The sequence below is a fragment of the Monomorium pharaonis genome, chromosome 4 (genome assembly GCF_013373865.1).
Source record: "Monomorium pharaonis isolate MP-MQ-018 chromosome 4, ASM1337386v2, whole genome shotgun sequence".
Classification (NCBI taxonomy): Eukaryota; Metazoa; Arthropoda; class Insecta; order Hymenoptera; family Formicidae; genus Monomorium; species Monomorium pharaonis.
In genome coordinates this window covers 26,919,739-26,935,868 of record NC_050470.1, presented here as the reverse complement: position 1 = coordinate 26,935,868, position 16,130 = coordinate 26,919,739, and the positions used below count along the sequence as shown (strand labels likewise).

Sequence of the window (16,130 nt, the reverse complement as noted above, 5' to 3'; positions counted from 1 at the left end):
AAGAAGAAACAACTTGAAACGTATAAAAGAATTTACAAACGAAGAATGTAGAAGATACTTTTAAGATATTTTACATAATTGTGCTATTTATATCAAGGCAGAATAATGCATATAGACATAATGCACATAGTACATAATTTTCCTTCACTCCATTTTTAGCATTATAGGTGATATGAATATCTAGAAGAAAATAGAATAAGACGGAATATTTCATTTTTAAATCTTCTTTTTTGTTTTGTGGCACTTTACTTTCGCGTGTGTTAATGGGTTTCTCGCACACATTCAGAAATCATATGTCACATAAGAAAAAAAGACACATCAATTTTTCGCGTGGCCAAATACATTAAACTCGACGACACCAACACTGTGTAATCGGAAATATCGACTCTTTGGGGCGTATCGATCCTCATTTTCTGACGCGCCGCGTTCGCGTTTACGCAAGAACAGTCATTCATTGTCACACGTCAGAACGGAACGCAAACGCGATCGCACGTTCATATTGGGAAATCTCACGATTTACATTGGTAGGAGGGCTCCATTGGCACGAAATGGCGAACGTAGCAAGTTTCAATCAGAGTTCATTTTCGTATATTCTATTTGCTAACTCAAACCGTCAACGTTGTCACCATTTTTATATAAACGTAAATCAGCAATTTTTAAATAAATTTGAAATAGAAGGGGTAATTATTTTAGAATATAATATCGCATATATCAAAATAAAATAAAAAACTGCAAATAAATCAAGCTGTTCCGATGGTATTAATAGTTACAAGTTATTTAAATCGATCACTTTTTGTATAATCCAAATCATTTAAATTAACCAATTTAAATGCAAATTGCATCAAATTTAATTGCACGAGGATTAAGTTGGAATAAAATTAAAGAAACAAAGAATAATTTTAGGCGTCGTTTTTCAAATTCACGGAGTTTTTAAATGGTCGCAGCTCACTTTACCTACATTCTCTTTCATTTCTCTTTCATTCTTTCATCGTTTTCTTAATATTCACGATGTACGCTATTTAGCTGTCCCACGTGTCGTTAGAAGGTGTCCTCATTAAACTGCTCGTTCACGACGTAGCCGTATCTCGTTTCCCTCATTTTTTCCGAGAGATAAGTATTTAATCTCGGTTAAAGGTACCATTTCCTTTAGTCTTTCTCCTCTTCTCGCCGCGGACAAACGGGGGTCTTGCAGGTGACTCAACAGAAAACAACTATATCGCTGCAGTAACGAGGTAATTTAGCCGCAGTGTCGTGTATACAAGCCGGGGAAAAAATGCAAAAGCTGCTTGTTTTCCTTTTACGTATATCTAAAAATGTTTAATTCATCTAATATTTGTTACTTTATGCATTGTTTTTAAATAAACACGAGAAAAATTAAGTTAATTATCACGACTCTTTGAGAATTAAAAAAGCTTGATTTTAAAAACTTTTTTTTTTCTTTCTCTGTACAATTTTGATTGATAAATTTTCCAATATTTTATATTTTTATACTTTTTATTGAAAATATTTATTATGTTATATTTATTACAATTTAATGGTGATGAATTAGGATTAGTGAATGCTGCCACATATTTTTTAAATTATTGTGTAAACTGGCATAGTAGTATATTTTTATTTTACGGTTCGCAAAAGATGGAAACATCCTCGTCCGCATTGGACTTATCCTTTAATCGATTCAAGTGGTTTCTTCCTGTGCTCTATACTTATACGATTTATCCCATATGCGTCCATTAAATTACATTTCTATTTCAAAAATATATTTAATTTATTTTACTTAAATAGAAAATTAACGATATATTGCTGAATTTTATTACGCTTTAATCGTACACTAAGAAGATAAATGCATTGAGAAGATAAATTCCGCGAGAAGAAAAAACGGAGGGTTAGACGGAAGAGTCCGAGCAGGCATAGAAGTAATAAAACGACAAGTGAGAGAGCGGCTAAAGAAACAAGAAAACTAGAACGGTCGGAATGATGCAGGCGTGCTAATGGAATAACTTCTAATGAACTCTCGACATATCTAGTTAAGTTAAACAAACAATATAATTGTCGCTGTCATTATTATTATTACAAATGTGTTATCCCTCCCGATAAAATGCAAGTAGAATGTAAGGATGACATGTTTCGTAGTCGAGAGAACGGATGTAATTATCTCTCCCTTTAAATTAGGATGAATTAGACGGAATTTATGGGCGTCTATCGGAATGTCATTATTCGGGTTAGCGATAGGAACGACGTTAGTATCAGACGTCGGGGTGGGATAAATGAATTAAGTTTCGCATGGGAGATCCTTGAGTATAAAGAAACGGAGGGATCGCGCGTTGTAATGCACGACGCGATAAATTTCGGCGCTGTCGCGATCGAATGCGATGCAACCGTAGGTAAAACGACTCGGGCGGAATTAATCAATTAAAGTGCCTCGAGGCGAATTCAGCCGATCAATGCAAGAAACGCGCCTTGATTGGGATTAGACGTATAAATATCTAGTTAATAGTTATTTTACAACATCTTGGCAAAGGGATTTACCGTGTAATGAGTACTTCATTACTAAGTATATCGGATACAATCGGATCAGGTGAAATCCTAATTTAAGGCTAATAGCAGACTAAAGTAGATCGAATCGAACAATCGGAAAAAGCTTTAAGCTGTCGCGGAGACAAGTGGATCATAACATGGATAATTCTTATGTGTGTGCGTGTTGTATTGTTTTATCATCGATTATATCTTCAGTTGCGTGGAATACTACCATCGTTTAGCAATAAGTTGTTTAATCGGGAACAGTAATTGAACAAGTAATTAGCGGAAATAGATGTCTGTTGTGCAAGCTTTAGCTATTAATCGTAGATAGTCGAAAATTATTATTGAAGAAGGATACAAGCTTTTCTTATCCTTTATAATTTCGTTGTTACTTTCTCTTCTATTTTTTCCCCATAAACTCAGTTTACTTCATCATCTCACTTTTTCAATATTTCCCTTTAATTCACCTCAATTATCAAAGATATGCTAAGCAAGCGCTGTTACTAACAAGCTGCGAGAAGGGAATCGAAAAGTTTTCTCAAACATATCGGGAAACTTTTCTGGACTTTTCTGACGCAACAAATAAGAAGCGTCGTACATATCCAGTGAAATCCCGATCTCGTGAGAAAAACTCGATGTCGCGCGGGTCAGACGGGCGTTCCATCTCGCCTGTGTGATGTCGTCACATCTGACGCTGACACACTGGCACACCGGGTATACTTCGGGGAGTATCGGACATATATAAATAGATTTTTCAACGTCGCTGTGTGTCTGCCCTCCTCGTCCCAGCGTGCAACCTGTACATTTTTTTCTCGCCGTCGCCGCCGCTGCGCGCCGTATCTATTTTCCCGTTTTATTTATCTCCCTTTTACCAACCTGGCGGCGATTCGATAAATGACAAAGTTCAGAAAAGCTGGAGGTAAGCGGCTTTCGCAAATCTCCCGTACTTCTGTCGAAACTCCACTCTGTAGCGATACTCATAAACTTCGAACGGATTATCGATTCATTATCTCGACATCTGATACGCTCGTATATGTTTGTACATGCATCGTCAAGGGCTAAGTAAATGTAGATCAGATAGGAGGCGAGAATGTGTACACACCAAGAGATTTGTAATTAACGCCGTGTACCGAATGATCGCTGTATAATTAACGAAATTACGTGGGCGAGTAACTGGGTTAGCTCACGAAAGGATAACGGGAACACGATTGTATTGTTTAAGCCGCCTTTGTTTAAGAAAATATTAGATTTATTGTATAACATAAAGCGATACAAAAGACAAAAGTATCTTAATTAATCCAAATTGTATTCACAGTATTCACAGATTCGAGATCGGTATAATTCTGCGATTTATATGATATTTCGTGAGTTTACAGATCTACCTAAAATTAGTATGATAAATAATTAAACAGCTTGTTATATTCAGGCTTTGCAGAATTTATATTATCGATGCACGGGTAATTTGGCCAATTTATAAATTATTAAGATTACTCGCGGGAATAACGGAATTGTTACGCAAGTCGTGACTGAAATTTTTTCATTTCCGACTGTCTGCTATCATTGTACTTGAAATATTCCCTTTTCTCTTCTGTCAGGTTTCTCGCCACGCGGCAATTGACGTAAAATCGAACAGGTGACACGGGACCTTTGAATACACAGTGCAGCGATACCTTTCGATCCGTTCACTTTTGAAACTTTCTAAGTAAATTATTATCAGTTTGACTTATATTAGACTAAAGTGAATAAATAGAGCTGCAGTGAATAACTGCACTGAATGGTGGTACAAAACTTCGCTGCATTACCTTCATTGAAACGTACAAATCGATTCATCGGTTACATTCACTTCAATTCAAGATACTTCATTATTGTAAATTTGAAACCCGAATTGAAATCATAGAAGAGTTGAATTATTTATATTCATATCTACGACAAGGTTTACTTTTCAATATCAAAAGAAATTTTATCTAATACAAAATTCTCAAAAATTAATTGTATAAAGAATTATGATTATTAATAAATAAAAATTTTATATTATGTGAGAGAGAAAAATTTATATAAATAAAGGCAAAAATATAATAAAGAAAATTTAATAATTTTTTATTAAAATACAACGACAAAAACATTAATTAATAAACATAATAAAGATAGAGACGCAAGATGCGCCTAAAAAAATGAGGCATTATGCTATCTTGAAGTCTATTTAATTAACAATAATAATTAGTTTTGTTAGGAAATTAGTATTAACTGATAACTGTACGTATTAAATAATCAATTATTTTTTTCTTTGTAACATGTCCGATTTCTGCTCAAATCAGAAAACTATTTATCCGAGAGGAGGATTTTGCTTAAAAGCTTAAGCAAAAATAGAATCGATCATTCCTGGTGAATATCAGACATATAACTTTCCAATATGGACATGTATATAGAAGTATGAGTGCACAGAACTCAAATGAAAATTGCGAAACTCAAATTGAATCTATAACTTATCTCTGATATTGCGATGCCCCGTTCCAGAGACGGTTCATCTCGTGTCTGCTATAAATTTTACAAATAAAACGTGAACGAGCAATTGAGATGGCAAAAGGGGTTCGTCTTCCGCGCGGTCAACTTTGTGCGTCAAGAACGACCTGGTGACGTTGACGTTACACGTTAGCTTTGCTTTGCATTTTCGGTGCAGAGCTACGGGCGATGTAATAGTAAAGGCAAACATCGAGACCACCTTCATCGCAGTAGAAGCAGTCTCCAACGCCACGGGCGCTGCGGTGTAGCCGCAGCCGTTGCGGCCGACCTCTCTACAATCGTCTTCCGAAACAATACGTACTGACTTCGCTGCATGAGAAGTGTATTTCGCGAAATTGTTTTGGGAAATGTTGCGCTTAAAAATTTTCAATTTGAAACCCGCAACCAAAAATCAACCTAGTTATTCAGTCCAAAACTGCAACAACTGCATGTCACAAAATACAGCATACACGGAAAGAAATAACTTTAGAAATATTAAATAAATCTAAATCAGTTAGCAGCACATTTTTCTATCGTTGCTATAAATTGGCTGTCAAAGATAAAAGACAAATTTGAAAAAATTGGTTATTTGGTTTTTGTAGGAAATCTTTCGAAATGTTTCGGTCAGACTTTGATGCATTTAAGTTTGTCGTTTATCATAATAATTTAACGAGATTAGAGAAATTATCATGATCGTAAATTAAGGTGATTTTACGAATATTATGATTTGATGAATTCAAATGCAACGTCGATGCCTTGCTACACAGGATAAGTAGGTGTCCGAGTTGTACGTTGAAGGACCGGTGCATCTCTTTGGTCCATTTACAGTTACACTCGGTGCGCTGTTTCCCATGGGGCACTTCGTTAGCCTCGTGCATGTACGAGCGCATATTCGGCCTCTAGCTCCATAATGTAATCTCTCACCTATGCACCGTGCACGTACAACGTTGCACATCCTACAACGTTCCGCCGTACCGTCACAGACAATTTATCGAAGCTCGATCGCCATTGGCTCGTTGCAACTTTTGCATGGAAAATCGAGCGTAATTCGATGGCAGGCCCAATAATGCTGGACTTTGTTACGCAAGCGGTGCACGGCGACTGATACGGCAGCTGAAATATCGTGTGAATTCTGTCACATACACGTATTGTATTATTCCAACAAGAACGTTTAATTGTACTTTATTTTATTGCACCATTAATGTATGTATCAAGAAATGAAAGGCAATCGTACGATTTGTATAAATACAGAGAATTGCAACTGTTATTCCGCTTTTCGTATATTCTAAACTTTGATCTTTCAGAATTAGAATAAAATTATTTTAAAAAATGTATGCTTAAAGATATTTGTATATCTCAGTTTCTTTTAAGTTTTAATGGGTAAAATTCAACTAATCAAGAAGAGTTTAGGAAATCAGGCTGCTTTTGCATTATTATTATTATTATCGTTAGATTGGTAAACGATTAGGAAAATGATTTTCCTATTCTTCTTGCCGTATCTTTTTCGTTTTTAACCTTAGTGCGCCTACTCTTCCTTGGTCCGTCGGAGTTTGCACGACTAAGATGTCCGGCTTATGAATTATTCAGTATCTTAATGGAGGAATAATGCCTTGCAACGTCTACGGTCGAAGCGTCAGGACGATTAGAATCCATTTTCCCTTGTCGGCCCTTATAGAGGTTTTGTTTCCCAAGGGACCTTCATCCCTTCAACATTTCGTTTAATCGATCCTTCGCGACTCCAGGGAGTATGTCTTAATCTCTCCTCATCTCGCTGAATTGATCTTTAAAATATGGAGGATAAACCTTACATTCCGCTCTAGCATTATTGGGATAAATCATGTTCTTACCCTTTCAAATTAGGCTTTAAATTTATAATTAGCACTTTACACCGCCCACCGATATAATAAGCACTTAATTGAATGTGATTCATCAATTTCCACATCATACATATTATATTATACATTTGATATAACATGCATTTTCGTGAAAAATTTATATCTAAAAAGCAAGAGAAATATTAGAGAAATCAATTGATACTTTGTATAAAAACGAAACAATTTAGCAAAAGTTTTAATTTAATGTTAAAACATGATTTATCTTAAACATATTTTGTATATTTAATTGATAGATTAAAAATAATTGTAACGTGATAATTTTATTCTAAAATTGAACTTTTGTGTTATCAGGAATGTCGTAATAGCCGAATTGACAGATATATAAATCATGTCAAACATTTTTTAAAAAAGTCTACCACTGCATTTTATATATATATATAATGTCATTATACTTTTCTTTCATCTTGAATTCTCAATCTCATCTGAGCCATTTCTCAGTGAAGTCTTTCAATCCCCTTTTCGCCAATTATTCATAGCCACCTCATCTTCTTTTTAGTTTCGCGATTATCCGCGGGATCTCGTTACGTTTTCCATACTCTCATAATCTCGTCTTCGACACTGACGAGTTTGAGTAATCGTTGCTTCAACCGAGTTGGATTGATCCATACTATTTCATTCCATTTAAAGTTTTACATGCATGCCTTTTATAGCACATTAACACATCAAAAATATAAATAATATCTATTTTACATTTTTTTCTATTAAACTTAAACCAATATAGAATGTATTAATTATTTTTATCTCAAATTATTTGTCTGACTTGCTTGATCTTAACAGTAATGTTTTATCTTATACGCGTGTGTGATCAACGTTATCTGTTATCCGTTGCGTTATCGATAATTCACATCGGTGGGGCGAAATCGGCAGTGCATTTTGCTCCCAGCAATCATCGACGTTTGTTCGCATAAAAGCATGCCCGTTACGCAGCGTCGCTCTGTTTCGATGCGAATGAGAATTTTTTTTTTAACTTTAACGCGATTCCTCGGACAATATGAGTGGGTAGAACCCTGCGCTGTGATACGCCCGCTCGAAATTGTCCGTCGTAAATCATCTCTCGCGTTTCGTGCTTTCCATTCGCTTTTGCGCTCGTTTTCCTTCGTGCTCGACGAAGATGAGCGCATGCTGCTCTTCTCTAGGACTCTCTAGCTTTCGAGAACTATTACAAAGGCGCGCCGCGATTTTGTGACGACGAGAAACGTTATGTCGCGAGAGTTTTATATCGAATTTCTATGTTCAATTAAAAACCTTTTTATTCGAGAAAGAATTGTGCAAATATATTAAAAAATTCCAAATTTATTTATTTATTTATTTTTAATTATTTTGATATCTTTCTTATATTTATCTAAATAATTAATATATCTTATATCAGATGTAAACACTTAAAAAATTAAATATAATGTGTAATATATATATATGTGTGTATGTGTGTGTGTGTGTGTGTGTGTGTGTGTGTGTGTGTGTTGTGTGTGTGTAATTTTAAATCTTAGAAAAATTTTGTAGAATTTATATGTTCATAACAAATTCTCTTTGATTTATTATTTCATTTGGTGTATTAAGATCTAATATATATGTACAAGAATTTACAAGAAATATTGTAGAATGAGATTTACGATTATGAAAAACTCATCGTTTCGTCTAGTAGTAGCAATTGCATCAAAAATCGTTGCTTCATGTTTGCGCTGCAGATTTTATTGGTTGCTTATTTACATTGCACAACGTATTTGAGAATCTTTTCTCAAGCGCTCTGGTTTATTCGTGAGAAAATATTTAGACGTAAATACTAAATTGATACCTCTCTTTTTTCTACTTTTGGGTAGAAACTCAGAAAAGCGAGAATTTGTACAAAGTGCACAAGCAAATATTAAATTATCGTTGTGACTGTAAAATATTTCGCCATTGCGCGAAATGTCTTTTGTGTTGAAAGCTTTCGCGAACAGCTTTGCTCGTTATTCCACTACGTTGCGTCCAATACTGACCTGTACTACTGGAGAAGCACTGTGCGGTTGAGCTTTGATGGAACGGAATGTGCAATGAATTAGTCATTAGCAGATCCTTCGCTTTGCTTCGCGCATAGTTAAATGCACTATTTTATGAGAAGGATATTTAACAATTATTTAATAATTAATTAAACAATTTTTATATGAATTCGACAATTATCAAATTTCTTTTGCATACAAACAGAATTTTAAATATAATAAAATAATATTAGCTTAAATCAGATAATTGTATATGATACAATATGTATGTGACAAAAAATTTACACATTTCCTTCATATAAATAACTTTTTTTAAGATATAATAATACTTTTTGCTCTTATAGTTTAATTCAATTTTTAACTTTATACATACTGGGAAATACCAGAATATTCACGTGTACAGGATTACGAAATAAACTAATTTCCGTCAAAATGTTGTGACATAAATGGCCTCTGCGGAAGGTCAGTGTTTTATGGCTTGGCTGCGGTACTGCAGGGATTCAATGCTCCAGCAGATAACGTACTGTCGCCGGAGGAATCGTAGCGGCTCTATTTCCATTGCAAATCTTTATTGCCTCGATGTGGCTGTGGGTCAGTTTTATCAGCGCGGAGTCATTTGTTTTCCTTACTGGTAGCGCCTCATGAAAACGAGACTCGATTACTCATCCTTTTGCAATCGGTTCGTTCTTTTTACATATATCTGGTGTTTTGCTATCTTATTTCCACCTTTCTAACATATATGATTATGTAGTTTATGATCATTTTTACGATTGTTGCAAAATTGTTTGAAACTATATTACTGTGAATTTAAACTATTGCAGAATTTCAATTGAGCTCTAAATTAAAAAACTTTGAATTTTGTTTTTTAAAAAATTAAAAACAAATTTAAAAGATAAATTTAACATGTCATCACGTCTAAAACAATAAGTAAAAGTTACATCATGTTTTGAATAAATATAAGATAAAAGTAACAGTCTCACGTTTTAGTACATTATCGTGAACGGTTGTACCGCTTTCCGCATTTTTCATAGCATTTCAATAAATGGGATCGTGAGAAATTTTAAAAGCGACGATATTTTATTTATTCGCACCATTTGAACGTCAAATAACTCGCAGGGAGAATGTCAAATCGTTACGAACAATTGATTTCACTGCAAAGTCGCCCGATGAGAGCTGTACCGAACGCAATATCCAAGAAGCAATATCCCCGATGCTCATATCGTTGCTGATTCGCTGCATACCTACATACGCGAGAAAATCGCGCGCTGCACTGACGCGGCGGTTGAAGAGCAATCCATCGCTACGCCACACCCGTCAATGTGTGTACGGGGGAAAAAAGTTATTGGACTTCGCGTGTGTCCCGCTCTGCACATTTCCCGCGGGTATTCGTGACTGAAAGGAGAATGAAAGCATCATCCTCCTCTCACCCCGATCCTTCCACATTCCAACCTCGTCGTGTTATCTCGCGGACAGGGCATCTAAAAGTTACATATATAGAATATAAAGGTAACTTTATTCAATTATCTTACACTTTTGCTTTAACATTAATTGAATTTTTATTGAGTATCCAGAGAAGGTAGCTTTTTGAGAAAATTTCTCTGAAATAGAACAGGGTACGGTCGTATCTCTATATATTTTTTGAAGTCGAAGGTTAATTCCGCATTAAAGCAAGCCGTAAAGGGTGGGACGGGAGAGCAGAGAGAGAGAGAGAGAGAAAGAACTTAAAGATACAAGATTTTTGGCTTAAGACTTTCGACAATCCTGCGCAGCTCCGCCTTATCCTCGTCCAAATCGGGATTATTCTGCCGACCAGGCATTAGCCGAAGAAATGCGGCGAAACTTTTGCATCCACCCAGCAGCATTTAGTTTCAAGTTTTCGCACCTGGGAAGCTGTTCGGTAAGAGGAAGCTGCTCGCGATGCGCGTGACGGCTGCTTCAAAACTTCCGGAAGTTTTCGATTAGTCCGCGCTACGATGCATACGAAACTATTTCCCCGGATATCGAAGGTGTCAACCTTTATAAAGAAGAACAAGCTTTCTGAGTTTATTATGGATATTAATGATACGTGCTTCTGTCGACGGCTTGTTGATTGAAAGAAGCAATTCTTTTCCTTATCTTTTTTTTTGTCACAGTTTTTAGTCGGAATTCTTTTGTCAAAGTATATATTCTGTAATTCTATTTAACTACTGTAAAGTATGTACAATAGAAATACATTTTATTAAATTATCAAAACTAATAAATAAATAATGTAAATTAACTTAATAAAATTTTATTCACATTTTTCTTAGACAGATAATTTAGTAGTATGATATAAAAATGTAATACTGTATAAAAAGTTATTAGATATCTTTATCAAAAGTAACATCTTTTATTTTATGTATTATGCCTGTATAATATATTTAATTATTATACAAATTATATAAATACAATTCCATGTGTTATATAAAAGTATCGTATCTAAAAAGTGATAACTATCAAGCGTCTACACGCGTCAAATTGTATATTAATATCTTAAATTACAATGTTTGATACATATTTGGTACATGTGCAAATAAAAACTTAACATTTGATAGCAGGATATTGTAACTTTTATGATCTCGTCGTTTTTAAGATTCCGTGATAAGGCACCGGTAAGATTTTCTGATGGAGGGATTGTCGAAGGAGGTCGAAGTGGATCATAAAAACGGGGGCGACGGGGTGGGCTTGATATTAACGTTGCGAAACCGCGGCTGCACTTTGCAGGCAGCACGCGGGTCCACGAGGCCACAATAAGCCATTGTGGATCAGCAAAGTAGTTTCCGATATCGACCGATAAATTCAAATGTGCTCTCGAGCAGCCATTGAAGCGCCACGCCCGCGGCACGTGCGTCGACAGAAAATCGTTAAGGATGCGGAATAGCGGCGGCAAAAAGGTCCTGGAGGGGTCATAGAAGCAGTCAGAAAAGAACAGGGCATGAGAATTGAACATTAACGACAGGCGTTATTGTCGTCGGCTTGCTCGTAAAGCAAACGGCGCATCATGTTCTCACCGATATAAGGTGGCTTGTAGGAAGAATCGTTAAAGAAATACACTCGTCGACACGCATTCGAAATATATTACATTGCAATCATTTTTTATTGCATTATAAAGAAAGTTTATTTATATGTATATTATACTCAGGCTTTTTAATACTTAATTGTCAATTTTTATTTGTTATCGAGATATAATAAGAATGCGGAAAGATATTTGTTAGAGAAATAAAGAAGTACACTCTAAAAAATGACTGTTGAGAATTACATAAGTGTCGAATCGCGTTAAATCGATATTTTATTCCCATCAAAATCACACCATTATTTTTTAGAGTGTAAGTAACAGAGGTAGAACTGAATAGCAGCGGAATATATTTAACTATAGAAATATTGATACGAACAAATTTTTTTTGTGAAAGCTGCTGAAGAAAAATGAAATCAATTTCCAATAATATTTGACACCCCGTTCATTTGCAAAATTTAATTTTGTACGTTTATGTAAGTTGCCAATAATATTGCCAATATTCTGGCGTGATTTAGTCGCGCGTGAGATGAGTCCTCAGTGGACTCAGATGTCGAGGACACTCGATTATTTCCAAGTCCGCGGATCTTCGAGCATTATTCAGCGGCGAGTGTACAGTTCGGCTAAAATCGATTACGTCGCCACGGGATCAAATTGTGAGGAGAAGGGGCACAGGGTGCTTCAGCTGTCGTTCAGAAGAGAGGAGCCTAGCGGAGAAGGTAGGTTTGATTCCGACTTTAAAGCATCCTCGATAGATTCAGATTAAACTGAACGACCGAGTTTCTGTCGCGTCGAGAATGAATACTGCTCTCTTTCCGCGTTCACCGTATGCCACCGTATACTCGTATATATATATGTGCGACCGGAGCATCAGTAGCACGGACGGGGGATGTAAAGCTCGAAGAGTAAATCCATCGGCCGAGCTTAGTTATGTAAAATCCTGCTTGAGGCAACGTGGTTGGGTGTTCTGGCTTGAGTGTTCTTCACACTCGCAATTCCAAAATCCGTGAAAAACCCAAGGGAGACATGCGAAATATGTCGAGGCGAATAAACAAGTTCGAACCTCAGCATCGTGTACAACTTTGATCCAGAATTTGACGGAAAATTGCATATCCAAATTTGTATGTATATGTGTGTGTGTGTGTGTGGAATAATCTCTTAATATAATCTTTAAAAGAAAAAAATGTTCTGCAATAATTAAATGTGTGTTCTGTAAACTTTATCTCTTACGTAAAATATTATTTCCTCTGGTTTATTGTTATTAAAAACAGATGGATAAGAAGACTCGTAACTTTTTCAATTAATTTTCCAGATAAAGAGATTGGTGCAGCTGTGTTGCCAGCGACTTCAGACATATGTCGTTGTTAATATTTCTTGCTGTATAATGTTAATATTTCTATGTACATGAGAGATACGATGAGGTAGGAGTATTTACTTTCCCTCCAAGAGTCGCATTTCAACCAGTTTCCCCTTAATTTCTAATCTCTCAAAGGGGCGGTCTGTTAGATTAGTCCTTGCAGAATTCTCGTAGTAATAGCAATCACTAGTCCCATTCCGCTCTCAACATCTCTCGTTCTACCATTCCAACATTCGTGGAGTAGAAGTCACTTTAATATCCTTCCGAAGGACAAGACCACACAAAATTAATGTCCCTATTCTCCTCGAATTGAGAATAGTTAATATTGCTGTTAACGCTGTTAATGTATTATGTAGCTCTTGAGCTACTTCTACAGCATTGTATAAATGTTTTTTGCATAACATCTTAAAAAATTAATGAATTTTATCAGAATCGTTGTATCGTAAAATCTTACTAGAATTTTCACAATTTTTTAATGTGTTACGAGATAACAGATGTTCATCAAAACTTCGTAACTTTGATCAATTTAGATTTATGCATTGCATTTCCTCGAAACTTTCTCGTTCTTCAAAAAGTTATGACAATTCGGTATTTGTAGAATTCACAAACTAGTGGTTATCGGAAGCGTTGAGTTCCTTTAGCCTTCCGACTTCTACAGCTGCTGCTGTTTGGTTTCCGTCTTATTGTTAGTCTTTTTAATTTACCGTTTTTCTAAATGACTTTTAAATAAGTTAAACCGTTTGAAAAATAACAATTTTTGCCAAAGAAGCTTGTAAGTTTTCTTTCTTTTACTGATACACAATTTAATACAAGTTGGTAAAACTTTATTTTTTAGTATTTCTCTTTAAAGAAAATGGTGAAATATTTATGTGAAACTCTTAAGCTTCTTTAGATCTACTTCTACTTCCAATTTTCGCTAAATCGTCTTTGAGAAGAAATTATACTTGATTTCACACGGAGAAAAAGTTCTTTTCTCGACAGCAGTAATCAGTAGTTAGCGGCGTCTTATACCATTTGTAAGAGACAGCACTTTGATAACTCTCTTGGGGGATATAACGAAACGAACTTTCGATCATCAGTGCGACCGCGTCGCCTGATTGCGAACACGCTAAAAGAAGAAAAGTTACTCTTCTGCTCAGACCGAAGGTAACGAGCGTAGCAGCATTCTTGATGATTATTCGTGCGACAAGGTGCCTTCATCGCGCTCGATATTGGGACAACTCGCGATAAAGCAGGATTATTCGTTGATTTCGTCTTTCAAAATCTACGCCGCTTGGGTATTTAATTAAGGAATTACGGACGCTCGTTCTGTCTTTAGAGAAGAAGCGTCCATTTGTAATTCCGCCTGCGTTTTTCTCTCTCTTGCCTCACGGCTTTCCGTTTTATCCCTTCTTTATCCCTCTCGCAATCCGCCAGCTAAGAAAAACATAAGCCGAGATCAATTCTAGAGCGAATTGTGAATATTCATGTTTTAGATTACGAATGTTGGAAAAGTAAATTGGAGTTCGAACACTGAATTATTCGTTCGTAACGCATTTGTTTAATATTCATTACTCATTATGATGTATTATTCTGTTCTTACTCCTTCCTTTTCCAACAGTTTTATTCTTTCAGCAAATGTCAGCCGAATTAGGAATAAATAAGAAGTATTTAAAAATTAGAAGTAATTAGAAATAAATAAGAATATCTTTTTAATTCTTAGCTCTTTTAGGTTTTAAAATTGTCACTTTATTTTTATTTATGGCTCGATGGATCTTAGATTTATTTCTGATATTTTTTATCTTCTATCTTTATCTGATAGTTTTATCTTCGGCATTATATTGTATCAATTGGTCAATCAAAGAATACTTGATGTTTATCCTTGATTCTTGGAAACTCCGGGAATAAAGGACGTATTGCGGAGTTTGTTGACTAAATCCAGTCAACAAGTCTAGTCCAGACTAAATTAAATCCACAGAAAATGGTGCTCATACTCTTCCGGCATTAACATCTCTTGCGACAGATCGTTTGCAGCTAACAGATTAGTCACCACGGTGCAAGTTGCTGTTATTCGCAATCCTTTTAACTTGTTATCGTATGTAATTATTTGATGGAATTAAAAAAAAGATTTAACTTGATTATTATTGCAAGTTGTATATTGTTACATAATTGTATAACAATTATATTAAAATTTTATTTTTAATATAATTTTAATTTAAAATATAGTTGCGATACAATATGTAATCTTAGAAAAGAAAAGGAAGGCTATGGAGTTCAATTAAATTTACTATTCGGTTTAAAATCATTAGAGTTTACAACAGTAATTATAGAGAAAAATTCGACTTCAGAAATATGTATAATACATTCGTACAGAGAATTATCTTAGAAATGTCGTCCGCAGAAAGAAAACTCGATTTCGCTGAAAGCAGCAGTATGTATTACTTGCGAGCTTGCAACGACCGCAGACGTCGAACGAAAGGAGACATCAGGCAAACGAGAAAAACAGACGGGACGGACATATGAAAAAAAACGAGCGATAAAGGGACGAAAGGGAAGAAGAGAAAGAAAAAAGTATATATAGATGGGAAAGCTTGTGAGAATCTCTTGCGATGGAATACGCTTCTGCAGTGCACTAAACTTTCGGTGAAGTTTGTCGGGAAGAAGCTTGTGGCGTCCGGATTTGCATCGTGGCTCTTTCAAGCCCTCTCCCTGCTCGTTGCACCCTTTTGCGCCCAGTGCGCATCAGTTATGTTGCGTTGTACCGCGACACGTAGCAATGCCCGCAACACGCAGAATTGTGGCACCGTGGTTCGATCGGAAAATTTCACCGTCGCGTTAGAAATAGGACACAACACATTGCAGCGCAATATAAGGAT

At 35.6% G+C, this 16,130-nt stretch overlaps 1 protein-coding gene across 3 annotated transcripts in view; it reads left to right on the top strand.

Annotated features, from left to right (window-relative positions):
* Positions 1 to 16,130, top strand: part of LOC105833961 — a 125,995-nt gene that overhangs the window by 30,439 nt on the left and 79,426 nt on the right. The window lies entirely within an intron of this gene.